This window comes from Monomorium pharaonis, chromosome 9, assembly GCF_013373865.1.
Source record: "Monomorium pharaonis isolate MP-MQ-018 chromosome 9, ASM1337386v2, whole genome shotgun sequence".
Classification (NCBI taxonomy): Eukaryota; Metazoa; Arthropoda; class Insecta; order Hymenoptera; family Formicidae; genus Monomorium; species Monomorium pharaonis.
The window spans coordinates 10,131,147-10,152,273 of NC_050475.1; positions in this window are offsets into that span (position 1 = coordinate 10,131,147).

A 21,127-nucleotide genomic window follows, 5' to 3' on the forward strand; every position below is an offset into this window, starting at 1 on the left:
CTACTTTCCAAGATTTCAGTCTTTTAATATTTTAATAATAAAATCATCATCGCTTATTTTATATTACAATTTGTCTCTTAATTAACGATTTTTCACGATTAAGTTTTAGAATAATGTTTTATAAATATATTTGTATAACAAGTGTTATACAAATAAATAACACTTGTTATTTATTTGTATAACACTTAATTGTTAAGTGTTATACAAATACTATAATAAAAAGATTACAAAATTCGTATATTTTAAAAGAATGAGTTTTTTCTAGAATTTTTCTAGAAGTATTTTATATTTTACATAAATATTGATTACCATATTTTATATTTTTTTATTTTAGTTATGTGTATGTATGTATGTATGCGTGCACACACGTGGACTTTATCTTTTAATATTATTTACAGATTAATGATGATTTTTTTTTCTTGTAAGGAAACGACTAATATTTTTACTGAATGGCCACAATTCTCACAAAAATTACAAAAAGTTATTAAAGAGAATCTGAAAGATAAATATTATTTTGCATTATATCATAAGAGCACTTTAGATGAGATATCAGAAGGTAAAGCAAAAATATGTATGATGTGCATTGAAACATTTAAGAAAATTAGTATTTTTACTATCACATATAAATCTTTTCTTCCATGTGTACTATATTCACTCTTTATTTTTACTAATAACAAAATATCAAAACTAATGTTTTACTAATAACAAACGGTTAATAATAAAACTATGTTTTATCAAGAAGAGTTATACTCTTGTCATTATTGCCTGTGGTATATCCTCCTCGAGCTAGAGTCAAATTTGATCAAAAGAAATTATGGAAGCAAAGTATTGCTGAATCAATTTCAGGATTTATTTTACATATTGAGGTATAATACATTACAATAATTTATACACAAAATTAATAATGTGCATGCATGTACTGCACACACGTACACATTTTATATTAAAAACATAACGTTTCTTATTTTTCAGACATCAGGAGATATTGAAATAGGAATTCAACAGAAGAGAAATAAGAAAAGAGAATAACAGAAGAGAAATAAATTTGCTTTAAAGTATTTATTAGGTATTAGATGCACAAATCTTACCGAATGTGAACAGGTATGGTTGTTTTTTTAATTGTACATTTATAAGCAACAAACTAAAAATGACAAAGTTATTAAATCAGTCCTAGACTTTCACGAAAAAATTGATAATGCGTAAATAATTGAACAATTTTTATTAACATTTAATAAAAAGCACTTCTTTCATTTATCGATGTTTTATTGCTCTTTGTGTACGTTTTCTTATACTAAAATTGATCTTTTTATTAACCATTTATCACATGTACATAAATATTCTTCTAATCGACTTGTTTGTAAACAAAATAGTTGTTATCGAGAATTTTATAAATTAAGTAACTTTAAAAAACATTTATTAAATAAGCATGCTATTGATCAGAATATTAGTGCATTTCCTCAAAATAAATTTAATTTAGAAAACACAGATTTAAATATTGAAAACGTACACACTCGAGATGTAAGCAACAATAATGATAATGGAAACATCATAATTAGTCATAAAAGGATCAGTTAAAAGAATCTTCTTTTATTTCAACTTTTTATAATGATAAAACTATACATAATCGTAATATTCAAAAAATAATAGATATAACAAAAGAATTTATAGAAGATGATATAATTTTAAGTTTAAAAAATGTAAGAAAAGTACTAGAAAAATCAAATATCGATAGTTGCGAAACAATTTTAAATATAGAAGAAATATTTTATGCATATGAAAATCCTTTTCATGATTTAGAATCAGAATATAAAAGACTCCCAATCAGCAGACAACGTTTATTAAATATCTTTTAAACGTTTTTTTTCATTGATTTTACATTTGTACATTTTCATTGCCAAAAAAACATTTATTACACGTTAAAAAAACATCTATTTTACATTTAAAATCCATTTGTTAAATAAACGTTTTTAACGTGTTTATTTTATATTTATTTTACATTTATTTCATATTTATTAGTCATTTACAACATACATGTAGCAAATATTTTTTTACGTTTATTTGATGTTTATTTTAGATGTAATTTATATTTATTTTACACTTACAACTAATTAAAAACGTAAATATAAAAAACACTTGTTTATATTAATTAAGTTAATATTTATTACATTACAACGCTATACATATGATATTTCCTATGAATATAATCGATATATGTACTGAAGTTAATTTTGATTTATGTGATAAATATTAAATACATAAATTTGGACAATTGTTTTAATTTTATTATATAAATTTATAAATTATTAATAAATGTAAAAAAATTTAATGTAAAACCAATGTGAATTTAATGTAAAACAAATATGAAACAAATATTAAAAAATGTTTTTTAAAATTATAATTTTTAATTAATGTAAATAACATTTTTAAAACAATATTTTAAAATATTAAATATAATATGTATGTTTATAAATGTAACTATTAAATATTGTAAAATGGGGAAAAATGTTATTTACAAAATATTGAAATGTTTATGTAAAAAATTAAATTTTTATTGTAAAATAAATATTAAATAAATGTCAATTAATAATTACAAAAAATAAATATTTGATAAAACAATGTTAAAACGTTTATGTAAAACACATTTTTTTACATTTGTTTATTATATATATTTATATTATATATGTATTACATATGCTAATATCGATATATACGCAATACAGATTTGACAAAACTTATTAATTAGCACAGGCGCAGTGTGTGTCGCGCGCATTGGCGCATATCGATTCATGTGTCGATCGATATGTCGGTCGATATTCTCGCACATGTATTGCACGCTGATGGTCGCAATACTCGCAACGTGAGACACTACCGGTTGTTGCTTTTGTATTCATAAATTGAAATTAAAAAAATTGTTTATACAAACAAATGAGTATTTAGCAAATACAATACAAAAACTAGTTAAGTCTGATTAATATTTTTTCAGATTTTACACTCAAGCGGTTTTGGAAGTTCGGAATATAAAAATTTTGAATTTTTTAAGACTAAAACACTTTTTTTATTTTTAATAACAAACGTTTTTTTTTATGTTAAAATAATATTACTTTAACATTTAAAAAATGTTTTTTAAATGTTAAAGTAATATTATTTTAACATAAAAAACCGTTTTTTTTTTAATGAATAAAAAAGGATCTATCTCATTGATTAAACGTTTTGAAAGATATTTTTTAAACATTTTTTTTAATGAATAAAAAAGGATCTATCCCGTTGATTAAACGTTTTAAAAAATATTTTTTAAACATTTTTTAAACGGTTTTTAAATGTTTTTTGCAATGAAAAAAAAACGTTAAAAAAACATTTTTTTGCTGATTGGGCTTCAGTTTTTTAAAAATAGAGGTAGTTCTATAAAAGCTGAATCTTATGTAATTGGTACAAGAAACATTCCTAACCAACATAAAGGACAATTTTCACTTACGCCTGTGAATGCGATTGGTCAATTTGTTTCAATTAAAAAAGTATTAAATGGATTGTTTAATATTCCAGAATTTTTAATAACAATATTAAATTATATGCGCATTTTGTCGAAAAAAATAATGTAATTTATAATGTTATTCAAGGTAAAGTATACAAATGCTTGTTGAGACAGTATCCAGCTGATTCTATAGTACTACTTCTTACTCTATTTTATGACGCTTTTGAAACACAGAATCTTTTAGGTGGACATGCACACGGAAAAAAGTTTGGCACTACAGAAGCACCAACTAGTGTAACAGCTGTACGAAATGAGAGTGCGCTGTTGTACTTCTCTTTGGCACGGCAGTTCTCTCAGTTTGGGAGCCCTGCTGTCCCAATCGGGAGCCCTGCTGTCCCAATCTCGCACCGCAGCATTCCTAACCTTAAAGTGCAGTGGTTGCCCCATCAGGGTGGGGAGAACAGTTCTCCCGCTTAGTGCTGCCAGTTACCCAAAACTGGCACTCTGTAGTCCTAAATGCGAGGTGGCGCTGCACTACCACCTATGATGCAGCAGTAGTGCCAAACTTTTTTCCGTGCAGGCAATCAGAAAATAGTCGCAACTTACTTTTTTTTGCCTTGTATTCCACCACAATTTTCTTTAAAATTAGACAATATTTTTCTCACTTTATTATGTAACGAAAAAGATAGAACAGAATTTGGAAACAAAAGTGCTTTTTTACCACTTATAAAAGAATTGAAGTATTTAAAAAATAATCCTGTATTTAGAACTGGTGATAACAAAGATATCTACGTTTGTCTTACGTTGATCAGGTGACAATCTCGGAATACATGAAATTTGCGGTTTTGTAGAAAGTTTTGTTGCTAATTTTCCATGTCATGTCTGTAAAATGTCGCGTGATTTATTACAAGAAACGACTACTGAAATCGATGCCCTTTTACGAACAAAAACAAATTACGAAATAGATGTAAGATTAGGAGACGTATCAAAGACAGACATAAATGAAGAATGCATTTTTAATTCTTTAACACAATTTCAATTTGTTTGATAATCTGTCATTCGATATTATGCATGATATATTTGAGGGTGTATGTCAATATAATTTGTCTCAGTTACTCTTATATTACATATATAAAGCTAAACTTTTGACGTTTGACGAACTAAATAATTGATTACATATATTTGATTTTGGCCTCAAAAATGGAGTAAACAGTCTTTCTTCTTTAAAAAAACAAAAGTTAAAAAATTATCGTTTGGGTTTCCGAGACAATTTATTTTGTAAAGTACTTTGGATTGCTAATTGGTGATTTGATATCGAAGAGTGATAAATATTGGGATTTATATGTATCTTTAAAGCTATTATTGATATTCTCATAGCACGATCAGTAACAACTGCAGGTATTGAATATTTAACATTTGATTACAGAACATTTAGAAATTTATATCAATTTATTTGGAAAAACTTTGAAAGTAAAATATCATAATATGCTTCATTACCCTGATAGCACAAAGAGTTTCAGTTATGTTGCAGAGACGTTTCAATGTTGCAATTGTGTATCATCGCATTTGTAATATTTCTGAGACTACCCTTTTTTTAAACATTACATTTGCAACATTTCTGCAATCATCTTGATTGAAACTTTACATTTGAAATGTACCTGCAACGTAGTATTTTGTAATATTACAAATACAAAATTTCTGAAACCATTTATATGATATGTTTGGCGCACATTCTCGGCAACGCGGGTACAGCGCCAAAGAGCATTATGCAAGTTACGCCTCATGTCATGGCATCCTCATGTATGCATATGGATTATAGGTGTGTTTATGGTAAATAAATATATAATTATATATAATTTATTTATGGTAAATAAAAAATAAAGATTTGTACAAGTAATATTTTGTAAATATTTATAAATATTTCATAAATATTTTTATAATATTTATGATAAATCTTTATGATCTGTCAAATCTAAGACTACAAAAATATTTATAAAATATTTGGATGAATATTTATAAAATATTCAAATAAATTATAAATCATTATAAATATTTTGTAAATATTTTATAAATATTGTGTGCTGTCTGGGATATAATTTAGTTTTATTAAAAGAACAGAACAAAAACATTTTTATAATTTATTCCACATGTTATTTCGCATATGTAAAAATCATTAAAAAGTTGTATATTTATACATACACATTTATATTTATTTATAAATATTATTTAACTATACGTTTCATGTTTCTGACATCTATTAATCTATAACACATATGTATTCATGAGCATCAAGTGTTCATGGATCATCACGAAGTGCTAGGTTGCGTACGATCTTTGAAGTCAGGCAATGCTAGATGTGACTATGGTGACTATTTTTTTTTACATTATAATTATGTTATTTCAATATTTTTCACAATGGAAGTGCTGCATATATAGGACATGTACCCAAAATATTTTCTAAAACGTCAAAATAACGGCGACTTTTACTACCTGGGATAGTCATATTCCCGTAATATTTCAGAAACGTTCTTGCGGACCAAAGCGGACATTTTGACATTGCTGCAACCTTACAGAAACATTGCAGAGACATAACGTAACGTAACTGTAATAGTTTTAATTTCAGTGTTATGTCTCTACAACATTGCAGAAACTTTTCTGTGCTATCAGGGTATTATCAGTTATAAAGAAATTTGGACCATTAATTAATATCTGGTGTATGCGTTTTGAACTAATCAAATGTAAACTTCCCTTTGACACTGATGCAAAAAAATCAATTTATGCTAATAGAATTTTGAAAAAATTTTCGTTTAAGGAAGATGTGCTTCTTGCATGTGACTCTGTAAACACAATTAAAAATTGTGTTTTAAATTTCAAAACTTTGTCAAATTCGTCGTTACCCAGGCAGCAACGTCACGTGTTTTCACGTTAATTTTTGGTCAGTCGTAACGTCATTTATCCTTTTATAAATACGTAATAATAATATAAAGATGACCGGAATAAGTCACAGCCCACAGACGTCATAACGAGACGTGAAAAGGACGTGTTATTATAACCTTTTTTTTTACTATATTTTGACGTAAAAAAGTCATTTTAATATTTTGGGAAAAATAAAAATCATATAATACATATTTATTTCACATTTATTTATTACTGATATGTAATTTAAATACATTATAACATACATCTGATGGATATTTTATAACAAAATGTATATATGATATATACATGCTATATGTATATATATATATATATATATATATATATATATATATATATATATATACATGTGAACGATCTTTCAAGCCTCATTAAAGAGTTTTACGAAAGAGAGTGCCTTTGTCATTTCGCGCAGAAGTGCGAGGCAGACTTGCCAGGCGAACGCAACATTTTTGGGGGCTCGTTCGATCTTAACGGACTGGCGACACAAAGGAGCTATGGTTACGAGGACCCCGTCTCACTCGGATTTGATTGCGGCTTCTTCCGCGGAGGAAATGCCTTTTACAAGGAAGCGAGCACGTGCATTGGAGTCAGCGGAAATTGGAATCAGTCTGCTGCGGCTCAAATGGAAGTTCTTCAGGAATTGCTTGTGGAGATGCGCTCTTTGCGCGAGGAGCGGCTGCGCAGAGAAGAGGAATTCTCCGCACAACAAAGACAGCGGGACGAGGAGCTACAGATTCTTCGTTCTCAATTACAGTTAAGTCTTTCCAATAATCGTGAAAGTAGTGACGCGGGTGACGCGGGGTCGGGTTGTGCGAATTCAGCTCGCGTTTCCGCGGGTAAACGCTTAGAGCCCGGTTTTAAGTTAAAACCCGATACTTTCGATGGAACAGTTTCGCTACGGGAATTTCTCTTGCAGTTTGATTTAGTTGCTCGTGCGAATCTTTGGAATGATTCTTTTAAAGCCATCGCTCTCGCTTCTTGTCTGCGGGGTAAAGCACGTTCTGTTTTGGAGTCTGTTCAGAATCTCGAAAATTTAGAATTCTCGGAATTGAAATCCAGGTTAGAATTACGCTTTGGGGAGACGCGTTCTTCTCAAAGTTGTTATACGCAGTTTGCAAACCGTAAACAAAAATTCGGGGAAGATTTTGCTACTCTAGGAGCAGAATTAGAGAGACTCTCTCAATTCGCTTATCCTGAATGTTCTTATGCGGTGCGCGGGAAGATAGCTTGCGTACAATTTATTTCGGCGCTTTCAGATGAAAATATTAAAAAAACTTTGCAGTTGGACGGGATTTCCTCTCTTTATGCTGCGATTAAAAGGGCAAAAACTTTGAAGATTATCCTTGGAGAGAAACGCGAAGGAGCAGGTTCTTATTTTAAAAAGCGAAATTTTAATTTTGAAAAGAAAGCTGCTTTTGAGGAAACAGAAAAGAAAAAAGAAAAAGTGGGGAAGGAAAGAAACGTTTTGGGAACAAGGTTTCTAAAGAGTGTTGGACTTGTGGGAAAATCGAACATTTCCGGTCTGAATACTCAATGAAAGGGGAAAACCGGGTTTAGTTGAACTTCCCGGAGCGAGTTCAACTTCCGCGAGAAATGCTCCGATGATTAGACGTATGGGAAATTGTTTTTTTAATTCTGTAAGAAAGGAAAAATTTATTTATTATGGAAGATTAGAAGAAAAAACTTGTTCCTTCAAGATTGATACGGGTTCCGATGTTTCTATTGTAAATTGTAAGTTTGTAGAAAAAGAAAGTAAAAAGTTAAAAAAGAAATCTTATGTTCTTAAATATCCCACAGGGAAGACGGTCCTTGTAAATTAAAGAGTTTTTGTAAAGATTGAATTGAGGAAATTTTTTTTGGAAGTTCCAATGTTTGTTGCTGATATTAAAGATGATTGTTTGTTGGGAGCGGATTTTCTTTAAATTGTCAATTTACAGGGAATTTTCGATGCTGCTTTTGGTTCAGAAAGTTTAAATAAAAATGATTCTTTTTGTTGTTCTCGAATTATTGAATCTGTAGAAAAGAATCCTCTTTTCTTGAAGGAACTTGTTGAGAAAAATTCTCATAATTTAAATGAGATGGAAAAAGCTGAATTTGCCAATTTCCTAAATGAATTTCAGGAATTTCATGTTTTCTCTAAAAACTTTGTCGCGGGGAACTGTAATATAGGTATGCTATGTTATTAATGTAAAAGATTCTCTTCCTATTAAGCAGGCTCCTCGGCGTATTCCCATTCAAATGCGCGAAGAGGTTAATAAAATTATTAAAGAGATGAGAGCTTCAAGGCATAATTGAGGAGTCACAGGGCCCTTGGATGTCTCCCGCAGTTTTAGTCCGGAAAAAAGATGGAAGTATAAGATTTTGTGTGGACTATAAAAAATAAAATGGGGTTACTGAAAAGGATTCGTATCCTCTTCCCAGGATTGATGACATACTCGATCAGCTCTCAGGTAACATCTAGTTTTCCACCTTAGATTTAAAAAGTGGTTATTGGCAAATAAAAATTCAGCCTGAGGATAGAGAAGAGACAGCTTTTTCCATCGGAAACGGGCTTTGACAATTTACGGTGATGCCTTTTGGCTTATGTAATGCTCCTGCGACTTTTGAGCTTGTAATGGAGAAAGTTTTACACGGTTTACTCTATAAAATTTGTGTAGTTTATCTCGATGATGTTATCATTTATGGAAAAAGTTTTTCTGAGATGCTTGAAAATTTAAAAAAGGTTTTCTCGCGTTTACGAGAAGTCAATTTGAAAGTTAACCCAAAGAAGTGTAATTTTCTAGAAAAAAATGTTAAATATTTAGGTCATATTGTTTCCGAACACGGTATTACTATTGATCCCGAAAAGATAGCTGCTGTAAGGGAATGGCCTGTTCCGCATAATAAAAAGCAATTAAGGAGCTTTCTCGGATTTTGCTCATATTACAGGAAAGGGCATAGCGGAATAAGCAGGTGAAATCTGCCCCCGCACTAATCGAGCTCAAATTGATATCATTAGTTGGCACCCTTGAGATGTAAAACTTCCCCAAATATTAGTTACAAAATTGCATTTTTGGGGGAGTTATGGAGGGGGAAAGAAAAATAAAGAAAGTGGTTTTTTTCGAAAATGGTTGAACCGATTTTAATGAAAAAAATATATGTTGTAAACATGATTTAGACAAGTTTGATTTAGACATGATTTAGACAAAAATTTTAAGTAATTTTTGTGGTAAAAAAACCCGATAAAAAATTTTTTGAGTTTTTTATGAATTTTTTTGGGGGTGATAGTTCTGAGATACCACTTTTATATTTTCACAAAAACATCTCTAAATCTTCTTCTTTAACACATTTTTTTTTTTAAATCAATCGGAGTGGTGGAACATGGTTAAAAATAATAATTTACACCGCGCCGCCGTGTCGCGCCGCGCTGGCTGGGCGACCGGGCCGCGGCGCACGGCGATTGTTGTCATGTTGAACTTACATACTAGTTGCAGTGTTGCAATGTTTAGTTGCCAAGAAAAATTATAATATAATAATATAACATATAATAACACATATAATATTTCCAGGACGTCTGCAATAGGAGCGTCCTAGATGCGCACAGTAATAAATGGACACAGCAGGCTGAGTGAAACGGACACAGATCAAATGCACACAGAACAAATGCGCACAGACCAACTCTTAAAGGTCCAGAAGTATGTTCTAGTTTATATATTATTAAACTTTTAGTTGTAAAATATTAGCAGAGGAAATAGAAAGTTCTTTTAACCGATGGTATATTTGTTCAAGTGGCTTGTGAAGAGATTTAATAATTTGTTTAAGCTGCCCTAAATAATTCTCAAATGCAAAAGCAGAGAATTCATCTAAAGGGCCAAATATTTATGCATCTTCATTCAAATGAGATAGCATATGAATATTATATATACGTAAAATTGTAATCCGTAAATTTTTTCGCAATGATTAACAAAGATTTTTAATAGCTCACCAGCAAACAAGTAAATTTAGAAATATGCTTTTTAGAAATTAATATTGTAATTGTAGAATGCAATAATAAAAAATCCTAGTAAATTGCTTTATCAACCACATTTTTGAGAACTAAAGGACCTGTATATGCATAATAACAATGTTCTAAACTCAGTTGCCTTCCATCTTTGCATCTCTGACAGTGATCTAGGCGCGTGTGTGAAGTTAGCACCTCAACTTTCTGTACCGCAAGTTTTCTCACAAGTTCCACCAAACCTTCACAGGTTTTCTCGCAAGTTCCATTTGCACCCGCAATAGTTCTATAGTTCTTGATAGTTTTAAGCAATAGTTCTGCCGAAATAATATAAAAAATTTAAGTTTGAAAATATGAGGTGCTAACCCCAAGTTTCAAAAAAAACTTTTTTCACTATGAAATCTTATAGTTCTCAAACAGTTCTACAGTTCTAGATAGGTTTCATGAATAGTTCTGGCTTTTAATTAATTTTAAATCATTTTTAAACTTGCACGCTGGCACCGCATCCCAGCACAAGAGCAAAAGTGTCACATCACGGTGAGTTCTAATAGAATTTTTGGCATTTTCCGATAGATCTGCAATAATTTTGATCATTTCAATACATATTACAAATAGTTCTCTTAATTAAATAATTTTAAACAATTTTCAATTGCGACGCTGGCACCGTACTTAAGAGAGGCATGAGATGCAGTTCCGGTCACTTTTATGGCAGTTCTCACATAGTTTCGACCGTTTCCATGCATTTTAATAATAGTTCTCTTAATTTAAATAATTTTAAACAATTTTTAATTGCGACCACAAGCACTGCACCCGAAAGAGGTATGGGGTGCAGACAATTCCGATCACTTTTATGACAGTTCTCGACAGTTCTTACATAGTTCCGACTATTTTCATGCATTTTAATAATAGTTCTCTTAATTAAATATTTTTAAACAATTTTTAATTGCGACCGCTGGAAGCCAAGTGAAAATCAAACTATCGACGAACCTATGATAAAATTCAAAGGCCGTAATAGTATGAAACAATACATGCCAGCCAAACTTGTAAAACGCGGATATAAAAGCTGGATTCGTGTAGATGAATCACGTTACGTATGCGAGTTTCAAGTATATACAATAAGAAGGAAAGTACTGAAAAACAATTAGATGCACGAGTTGTAAAAGATCTGACGCGTGAGCTTGTAGGCGGAAATCACCATGTATATTTTTTGATAATTTATTACCGGCGTTAACCTTCTGATCGAACTAAAAGATGATAAAATTTTTGCTTGTGGAACTGTATGTCAGAATCGTTCGAGTTTACCAAAAAGTGAAATTCTCAATAAAAAATTGAATCATGGGCAATATGAATACCGTACTTGTAATGCAGAGATTAGTTGGATGAAGTGGATGGACAAAAAAGCGGTTTATTTTTTATCAAATTATCATAACCCTTGCGAAGTAACAATTACAAATCGAAGACAGAAAGATGGTTCATTGAAATTTATAAACTGTCCAGTAATGTGCTCCGACTATCATAAACATATGGGATATGTCGACAGAGCTGACCATTTAGTATCAGCATATAAAATTGATAGAAAGTCTAAAAAATGGTGGCACAGACTATTCTGACATTTCTTGGACGTTACCATAATCAATGCATTCATTATATACAATAAAAAAAAATTACAACCTTCTATAAAATTAAAATATTTTAGATTACTTTTAGTAAATCAATTAGTGGGAGATAAATTAACGACACCAAAAGAACAAAAACGCCAAGCTGTTACTTCATCCAAAATACCCGGCAAACCTCAAGTATCTATTGAAAAAAGGCGATCTCAATCAGCTCACATGCGCATATATTTAAAAACTCAAAGACGTTGTGCTTTTTGCAGTTCAAAAGGTAAGCCTCTGAGAACGTCATATAAATGTAATACTTGTGATGTACCTTTATGCATAAAATCTGAAAGAAATTGTTTCTTCAATTACCATTTATAAATAAAAAAATTAATTTGCTGTGCTAATTGTGATAAAAAAAGTAAATTGTGGAAAAAAATAAAAAAATAAAAAAAATTTTAAAATACAAAAATACAAAAAGAAGAAAATGGAGACGATGACTGCCACGTCCACGTTTGTGTCTCTGGAGTAAACTGAGTGCGGTTTCTTTCATGAAAAAATTTTATGTTTTATGTACCATTGTCAAAAAAATGAAAAAATATAAAATCTCAAAATACAATTTTTCTTACCAATTATTTGAAATTTTCCTTTTAAAATTTCAAAAATCTGATGACTTACACATAATCAACTTAGAAAAGCTAGTTCTGTACATCTGTTCTTGTAAAAAAAAAGTAAGAAACTCCAAAATTTTTCAACATTCCAACCTTAAAAAATTCAACATATCAATTTCCATAAAAAATCTATAAAAATACTCAAAATCGTAAATTTTGGATTCGCCATATTGGATTCGCCATTTTGAAAAAGAATCGTCGAAATCTGATGATAGATTTGTAATCAGCATACTGAAAAATTCCTGTATACCAATTTCCATAAAAAACGGGACTGTCCCGACTGCGCACATAAGCGATTAGACACAGTAGTATTTCCCGATTGGACACAGTTGCGATTGAACACGGACTCGATTGGACACAGACCAAATTGGACACGGACTCGATTGGACACAAACCCGATTGGACACGGACCCGATTGGACCCGGACCCGATTGCACAGGGGACCCGATTACACACCGACCCGATTGCACATGGACCCGATTGCGCACCGACCCGTTTGCACACAGACTTGATTACGCACCGACCCGATTGCAGACGACCCGTCTGCACACAAACCCGATTGCACACGGAACCGATTGCACACGGATCGGATTGCGCACCGACCCGATTGCACACGGACCCGATTGCGCATCGACCCGTTTGCACACGGACCCGATTGCACACGATACGATTCCGCATTGCAGATAGTACATGGGTTAGCGACTAGGACGGGGTGGATGCGAGAGGGGGGCGAAGGCCCCCTTGCACCCCCCCATGCGTGCGTGCGTGCGTGCGTGCGTGCGTGCGTGCGTGCGTGCGTGCGTGCGCGCACAAAGCATTTTCTGCATCACATGGGTTTGCAACTATAAAATATATATAAGAAAGAAAAATATAATAAATGTTTTGTACGTATTTTTATATCTGAGTTTGCCAAGCATAAAAAAATTATGATAAATATTTATGAAAATATTAAAAATAAATATTTGTGCTATTATAATCCAAAAATATAAAAATATTTCGAGTTTATATACCATAAATATTTTTCAGTACATTTTAAATTTTAAATATATTTTTAATTTTTAATATAAATATTGTAGCGTCGAAAGCTTTTCAAACGTGAGAAGCTTCTGTGGTTGTGGGTTGGATAAAAAGAAATTAATACACTTGTTTTGAGCCAAGGGAAAATTCCTTTATTGGCTCTTTAGGGGAAAAGCCTTAGAGGCATAAAAACTCCTTATTCTGGAAAATATTTAATTTGAGGTAGAAGAATTCACCATTACATTCACAACTGGATTACAATACGCACGATCATGTGTTTTGATTTCTTCGGGACTCCGTATATTTTAACGTGCGTAGCGGCGCCCGTAAGCAATCCGCTTCCTTAATTGCTCACTCACGAGCTCTCGCAATTTATAAGAATTCGAGCAATGTCCGTACAGTCGGACCGCAAGGATATTATTATCCGCTGTATAAATATATATATATATATATATATGTGCACACTTATAGCGACTTTTCTTACAATCAACCGCACTGAGTAAGAACCAGAGTACGAATAGAATGAGCCATATGCTCTTGACCGCCAAGACGCGCTCTGACCCTTGCTCCCCACTCTACGCTATTCTAAACTGTTGTATCCCTGGTCTCGGGATACAGTGCGGGACCGCTGCCGATGACTCCTCGGGATCAGGTTTCCAAGAGATAACGCCGAGAGTTAATAACAAGAGATATATATTTATTCTTCCTGTACAGTTTTCGTTAGCGAACCCGAAAGATGTGTTACTACGTCTAGTTTGTAATTTCGACGAGCGACATATACTCGTCGCTATTATTATTGATTATGAGCCCACTCGTTCTCTTTCCGCGGTCTTTATATACTCAGCCTTTCGGCTTGTTACCAAGGGATGTCACTCGCGGTCACGGGCCTTTGGCCCGTGCACTAGCTTAGCCAGCAATTGCTAGCTAGGCGCATTCCACCGGAAATCAGGAGATTTCGGGTGGCAAAATGAGTAACCGGATATGTAGCTCGGTGTGATGTCCGGTGTGAAGGCCGGTGCGATGCCCGGTAGCAAGGCCGGACGGTGTCGTCGCGCGAGGTGTCACTCGACACCCTTCTCGTTATTACAAGTAAAGTTTGTGTGAGTGTCGCGCACTCACAACAAAACGATGAAAACTCCTTTGTTACAAAAAAGGCGTTCGAGGATACTTCGAGAACATCCTTTATAAAAAAAATTATACCAGCGTTCCATGAAACAAATATATTTTATACATTGTTAATAATAATTTTTGTATTATTTCTAAATAATTTATGAAAAACGATTATATAACTTTTAAAAAATGTTTTTTAAAAATAAATTTGTAAAATATTTATAAAATTTATGCTAAATTTTCTGTGCCATCTAGGTTGTTTTTGCATTATTCTGCGATGTGGAATCGTATCGTGTGCAATCGGGTCCGTGTGCAATCGGATCCGTGTCCAATCGGGTCTGTGTCCAATTGAGTCTGTGTCTAATCGGGATGGTGTGCAATCGAGACAGCGTCCAATCGAGTTCGTGTCCAATCGGGTCTGTGTCCAATCGAGTCCGTGTCCAATCAGGTCCGTGTGCAAACGGGTCGTGTGCAATCAGGTCGGTGCGCAATCAGGTCCGTGTGCAATCGGGTCCGTGTGCAAACGGGTAGGTGCGCAATCGGGTCCGTGTGCAATCGGATCCGTGTACAAATGAGTCGTGCGCAATCGGGTCGGTGCGCAATCGGTTTCGTGTGCAATCGGGTCGGTGTACAATCGGGTCCGTGTGCAATCGGGTCTGTGTCCAATCGGGTCCGTGTCCAATCGGGTTTGTGTCCAATCGGATCCGTGTCCAATCGAGTCTGTGTCCAATCGGGTCTGTGTCCAATCGGAAAATACTACTGTGTCCAATCGCTTATGTGCGCAATCGAGCCTCACTCATAAAAAACTAATAAAAAATACTCAAAATCGTAAATCGCCATATTGGATTCGCCATTTTTAAAAAGAATCGTCGAAATCGGATGGTGGATTCGTAATTAGCGCTCTGAAAAATCTTTGTATACCAATTTCCATAAAAAATCGATAAAAAATACTCAAAATCGTGAATCGCCATATTAGATCGCTATTTTAAAAAAGAACCGTCTGATAGCGGATTCGTAATCAGCGACCCAAAAATCCTCTGCATACTGATTTTCACAGCTTCCTTCTTTCTGACATACATTTTTGTAAAAAACATTTTTTTCATTATATTTATTTATATAACAAAATTAACTAATAATAAAGAAAAATTATACCCTACCAAATCTTACTAAAGTAAAAATTACAAGAAAAAGTAATAAAATGCAGTATTCGGTGTCCGAAAAATTAAAAAAATGACTTCAAGATAAGTGGTCAATATATCGACCACCGTGCCGCAAAGGATTAAGAGAACTACTATTTGTAATATGTACTGAAATGATCAAAATTATTGCAGGTCTATCGGAAAATGCCAAAAATTCTATTAGAACTCACCGTCATGTGACATTTTACTCTTATGCTGGGGTGCGGTGCCAGCGTGCAAGTTAAAAAATTATTTAAAATTAATTAAAAGCCAGAACTATTCATAAGACCTATCTAGAACTGTAGAACTGTTTGAGAACTATAAAATTTCATAGTAAAAAAAATTTTTTTTGAAACTTGGGGTTAGGACCTCATATTTTTTAACTTAAATTTTTTATATTATTTCGGCAGAACTATTGCTGAAAACTATCAAGAACTATAGAACTATTGCGGGTGCAAACGGAACTTGCGAGAAAACCTGTGGTGCAGAAGGTTGGAATGCCACGGGAAGTTAGCACCTCATATTTTTAAACTTATGTTTTTTATATTATGTTAGCGGAACTATTGTTAAGAACTATCAAGAACTGTAGAACTATTGCAGGTGCAAACGGAACTTGCGAGAAAACCTGTGGTGCAGAAGGTTGGAATGCCACGGGAAGTTAGCACCTCATATTTTTAAACTTATGTTTTTTATATTATTTTAGCGGAACTATTGTTAAGAACTATCAAGAACTGTAGAACTATTGCAGGTGCAAACGGAACTTGCGAGAAAACCTGTGGTGCAGAAGGTTGGAATGCCACGGGAAGTTAACACCTCATATTTTTAAACTTATGTTTTTTATATTATTTTAGCGGAACTATTGTTAAGAACTATCAAGAACTGTAGAACTATTGCGGGTGCAAACAGAACTTGTGAAGAAACCTGCGGTGCAAAAAATTGAGGTGCTAACTTCACACACGCGATCTAGGCTTTCTATTAATTTCTGCAGGAATATAATGTTTTAGTAATATTAATCGTTCTGATCTTATATTTATAGATCTATTACAAAGTTTTACTTGTAATGGTTTTCCATCGATCCAAGAATGTATAATTAAGTTTCCTTACAACATCTAGACATACACATATGCATATAATCAATTAGAAAAGATGTGACTAAACTTATTTCAAGTTTTAACAAAGGTGATTTACCAATATGGTGTTCTTTATATAACTGTAATTTAAAAGACTCATCTGTCCGTTTTGGGGCCGAAATATTTCTTATAATAACTCTTTGTTGAACATAATTACTTGACTCAGTACATTTATCACATGAGGAATAGCCACAATGTGACTTAATCATTTTCAAATATGCTTTAGCCGGAGCATCGCAAACAAAACTGTGAATTTCCAAACGATATTTTTTATTACAAAATTCAATACCTTTTTTTAATAGATAAACTAGATCATTTAAAAAGGAGAATGTTACAAAAGGTCGATTTTCCGACTACAAAAGAAACCTAAAATTTGAGTTCCATGGATATCCATGAGCCGTATAAGAGGTGAAAATGATAGTCTTTTTTTCTGGAGACCTATGGAAAGTGTCAAAAATCTGTCAAATTAATTGAAAATTGCGTCTATCCTGAGACAAGTCGAATCTGTGGCATGAAAAAATTTTCAGTCAAACCAGCTTCTGGTTAAATACTTATCCAACAGTTTTTGAAATCGCTAATAATGTTTCAATATCAAGATCCCGAAATTCAAAATGGTAGATTCAATATGGCGTAGCAGAATATCAAATATCGTCACGAATACCACACTCAGCTAAACCCAGAGACACAAACGAGAACGTAGTGGTTGTTGTCTCCATTTTTTTAACTTTTTTTCTTAAAATTCTTTTTCAATTTGTTTTTTATTTTTTTAATAATTATAAAAACATTAATTATTATAAACAAAAAAAAACAAAAACAAAATAAAAAAATTTTTTAACAAAAAAAGTTTAAAAAATGGAGATATTAACCACCACGTCCTCGTTCGTGTCTCTGCATGGGTTCGGTTAAGTGTGGTATTCGTGACAATATTTGATATTCTGCCACGCCATATTGAATCTGCCATTTTGAATTTTGGGATCCCGATATTGAAACATTATTAGCAATCTCAAAAACTATTGGATAAGTATTTAACCAGAAGGTGGTTTGACTGAAGATTCTTCCATGCCACAGACTCGACAAAAGACGCAATTTTCAATCAATTTGATAGATTTTCGACACTTTTCACAAGTCTCCAGGAAAAAAGACTGTCATTTCCATTTCTTATACGGTTAATAGATATTCATGGAACTCAAATTTTGAGTTCTTTTTGTAGTCGGAAAATCGACTTTTTTAACATCCTCCTTTCTCTAACGGTATTGGTTTTGACGTGCCACAGAAAATTCCAATAACAAATGGTTTATTTTGTGTGGTATTTTTAATTATTCTTAAAATTGGCCAAAACTGAATGTTTGAACTACGAAATAAAGGTAAATCATCAACATTAAATCTAATTTTAAGCACCTTAGCTGAGAACATAATATTTTGTGCCAAAAAATTTTTTAATTTATTTGCTAAGCCAATGTGATAATACTCTCCGTTTTCCAATTGTTTACTTTGCATATGTATAGGTGTTCGAAGCGGGAGTGGTGCACTTCCATACGGTTCAAATGGACACGGTGTTTTTGAACACGATATCTTGCGCACGGTTCAAATGGCCACGGTGCACTTGCACATGGTGCATTTGCACACTGTGCATTTGGACACAAAAAAAATTTTATTAAAAATGTACACCAGTTATATGCACACGTAAAATTTGACCAACGGATATTTGCACACAAAAAAATGCCCGCCGTTTACTTGGACACGTAAAAGTTGCACACCATTCACTTGCACACCGTTCACTTGCCCATTATTCATTTGTACACCAAGAAATGCGCACCGATCATTTGCACACAAAAAGATGCGCATCGATCATTTGCACACGGAAAGATGCGCACTGATCATTTACACACGGAAAAATGCGCATCGATCATTTGCACACGGAAAGATGCGCACTGATCATTTACACACGGAAAAATGCGCACTGATCATTTGCACACGAAAAGATGCACACTGATCATTTGCACACGGAAAAACAATCAAATGCATATTAAGTATTCATACATTATGACTGCGTTTGCAATGTGTACATGGGTTAGCGACTTGTACAGGCTGGGTGCGGGGGGGGGGGCAAACGCCCCTCTTGCACCCCCTCCCGTGTATGCGTGCGTGCGTGCGTGCGTGCGTGCGTGCGTGCGTCCGTGTGTGTAAAGCATTTACTGCACCACATGGGTTTGCGCCTTAAATGGTGTGCAATTAAACGGTGTGCAATTGAACGGTGTGCAAATGAATAGTGTACAACTTTTACGTGTCCAAGTGAATAGTGGACATTTTTTCGTGTGCAAATATCCGGTAGTCAAATTTTACGTGTACATATAACTGGTGTACATTTTTAATAACATTTCTTTTGTGTCCAAATGCACAGTGTGCAAATGCACCGTGGCCATTTAAACCGTGCGCAAGGTATCGTGTCCAAAAGCACCGTGTCCATTTGAACCGTGTCCAAGTGAATGCCACCCCCATAATACCCACTGAACTCACCTCGGGTGGCCGGGACTGCGTGATACTAGGGGCCCTCCGGGAATCGCTATCCAGCATAACTGCCGGTGGGCCCCCACGCTCGCGCGCCATTTATCTGGCGCGCACCTCACGCCCGGGGGTAGAGAGGTAGAGATGCCCCCATTTCTGTTATAAGTTCCCCCGGGCTGTCCCTACGGACACGACTCATTCCCCGAAGGGAAAAGACAGGGGAGGGGCCACCTCTCTCCCCCGCCGCGACCACTCTCCGTACGACGGAGACTATAGAGAGGGCGAAGCCCTCCTGAAATGCCCTGCCTTCGTCGGGAGGGCGGGGGCGCGGGAACAAGGGTCCCCGTAAAACCGCCGCCGCACAGGGGGAAAATAAGGCACTTTTATGGATAAAAATCCAGCCACGGGCCAATTCGTCACCAAATTTGATTAATTTTTTTTTAATTTTTGTAAGATATTCTACTACAAAATAACGCTGCAAAAATTTTGAAAACGCACAACGATTAGATCGCGCCTTTTAAAATCTCTTCAACTTGATAGCATTATATTTAATCCATTAAGGCCCATGCCTAACACAGTCGTGATAACGCCAAACTAATTACAGGATTCATAGCTTAAGCGAAAAAGAAATTACCCGTGTTTTTCCTTTTTCAAAATTAATTGTTTTAACAATAATTGTTTTAAAAAATTGTGAAAAAGTGCTAATTAAAAAAAAACTGAATGCGCTATCTGATTCTACATGAAAAAATAAGAAACTTTTATACTTGTTATTTTTTTATACAATGTTTTGTTTATGTAAAAAATCTTGCTATAGTTTGCTCAGTTTTCGTGTAAATGCACATAGATGCGCGCGCTATGCCACCACCATGGCCGGCTCTAGGATTTCCGTCAACGGCCTGAGCTTTCTCATGGCCGCTCTATACGGGCGCCCCCACGGGTCCGTCTCGAGGGAGGCGAGTAACTCCTCCCATGCCCTGGCCTTCGCTGTCCTTATGGCCGCCCCTAGGGCAGCGCGCGGGCGGCGGTACTCCGTCTGCGCGACAGCCTCGCCCAGCACGGCGTCGGGCCCACGCCTACGACAGACCCTTTGCAGGGCCCTGCGCGCGGCAACCGCGTTCGTCCGGAGTTAGGCAATTCCCCGGTTCCACCAGTAGGCCGCCCGTTGTCCGCAGTCGGCGGGAGGATCCGCGGCGCAAGGCATCGCCTGATCGCACACCCGCTGGAGACCTCTCCGCAACGCTCGGGCCTCCTCCTCGATCCACGTGCGGGTGAGAGGGCCCGGAGGATCGGGATTCTCGTGCCCCTCTTCGTCCTTGGCGGCCCACGCGGAGGCGGCGATGGCGGCCATCAGCGCGTCCGCGTCAAACCGGGAGAGCACCCACCTCGGGAAGCCCCTCTCCACCGTCCTCACCCTTCCCGCGTCGCCGGCCCGCCGCGCCAGACTCAACGCGGGATGGGGCGACCGGGAGGGACATCTCGATGTAGAGGTGGTCCGAGAGTGTCTCCATCCTGGTTAGCACCCTTCATCCCCTT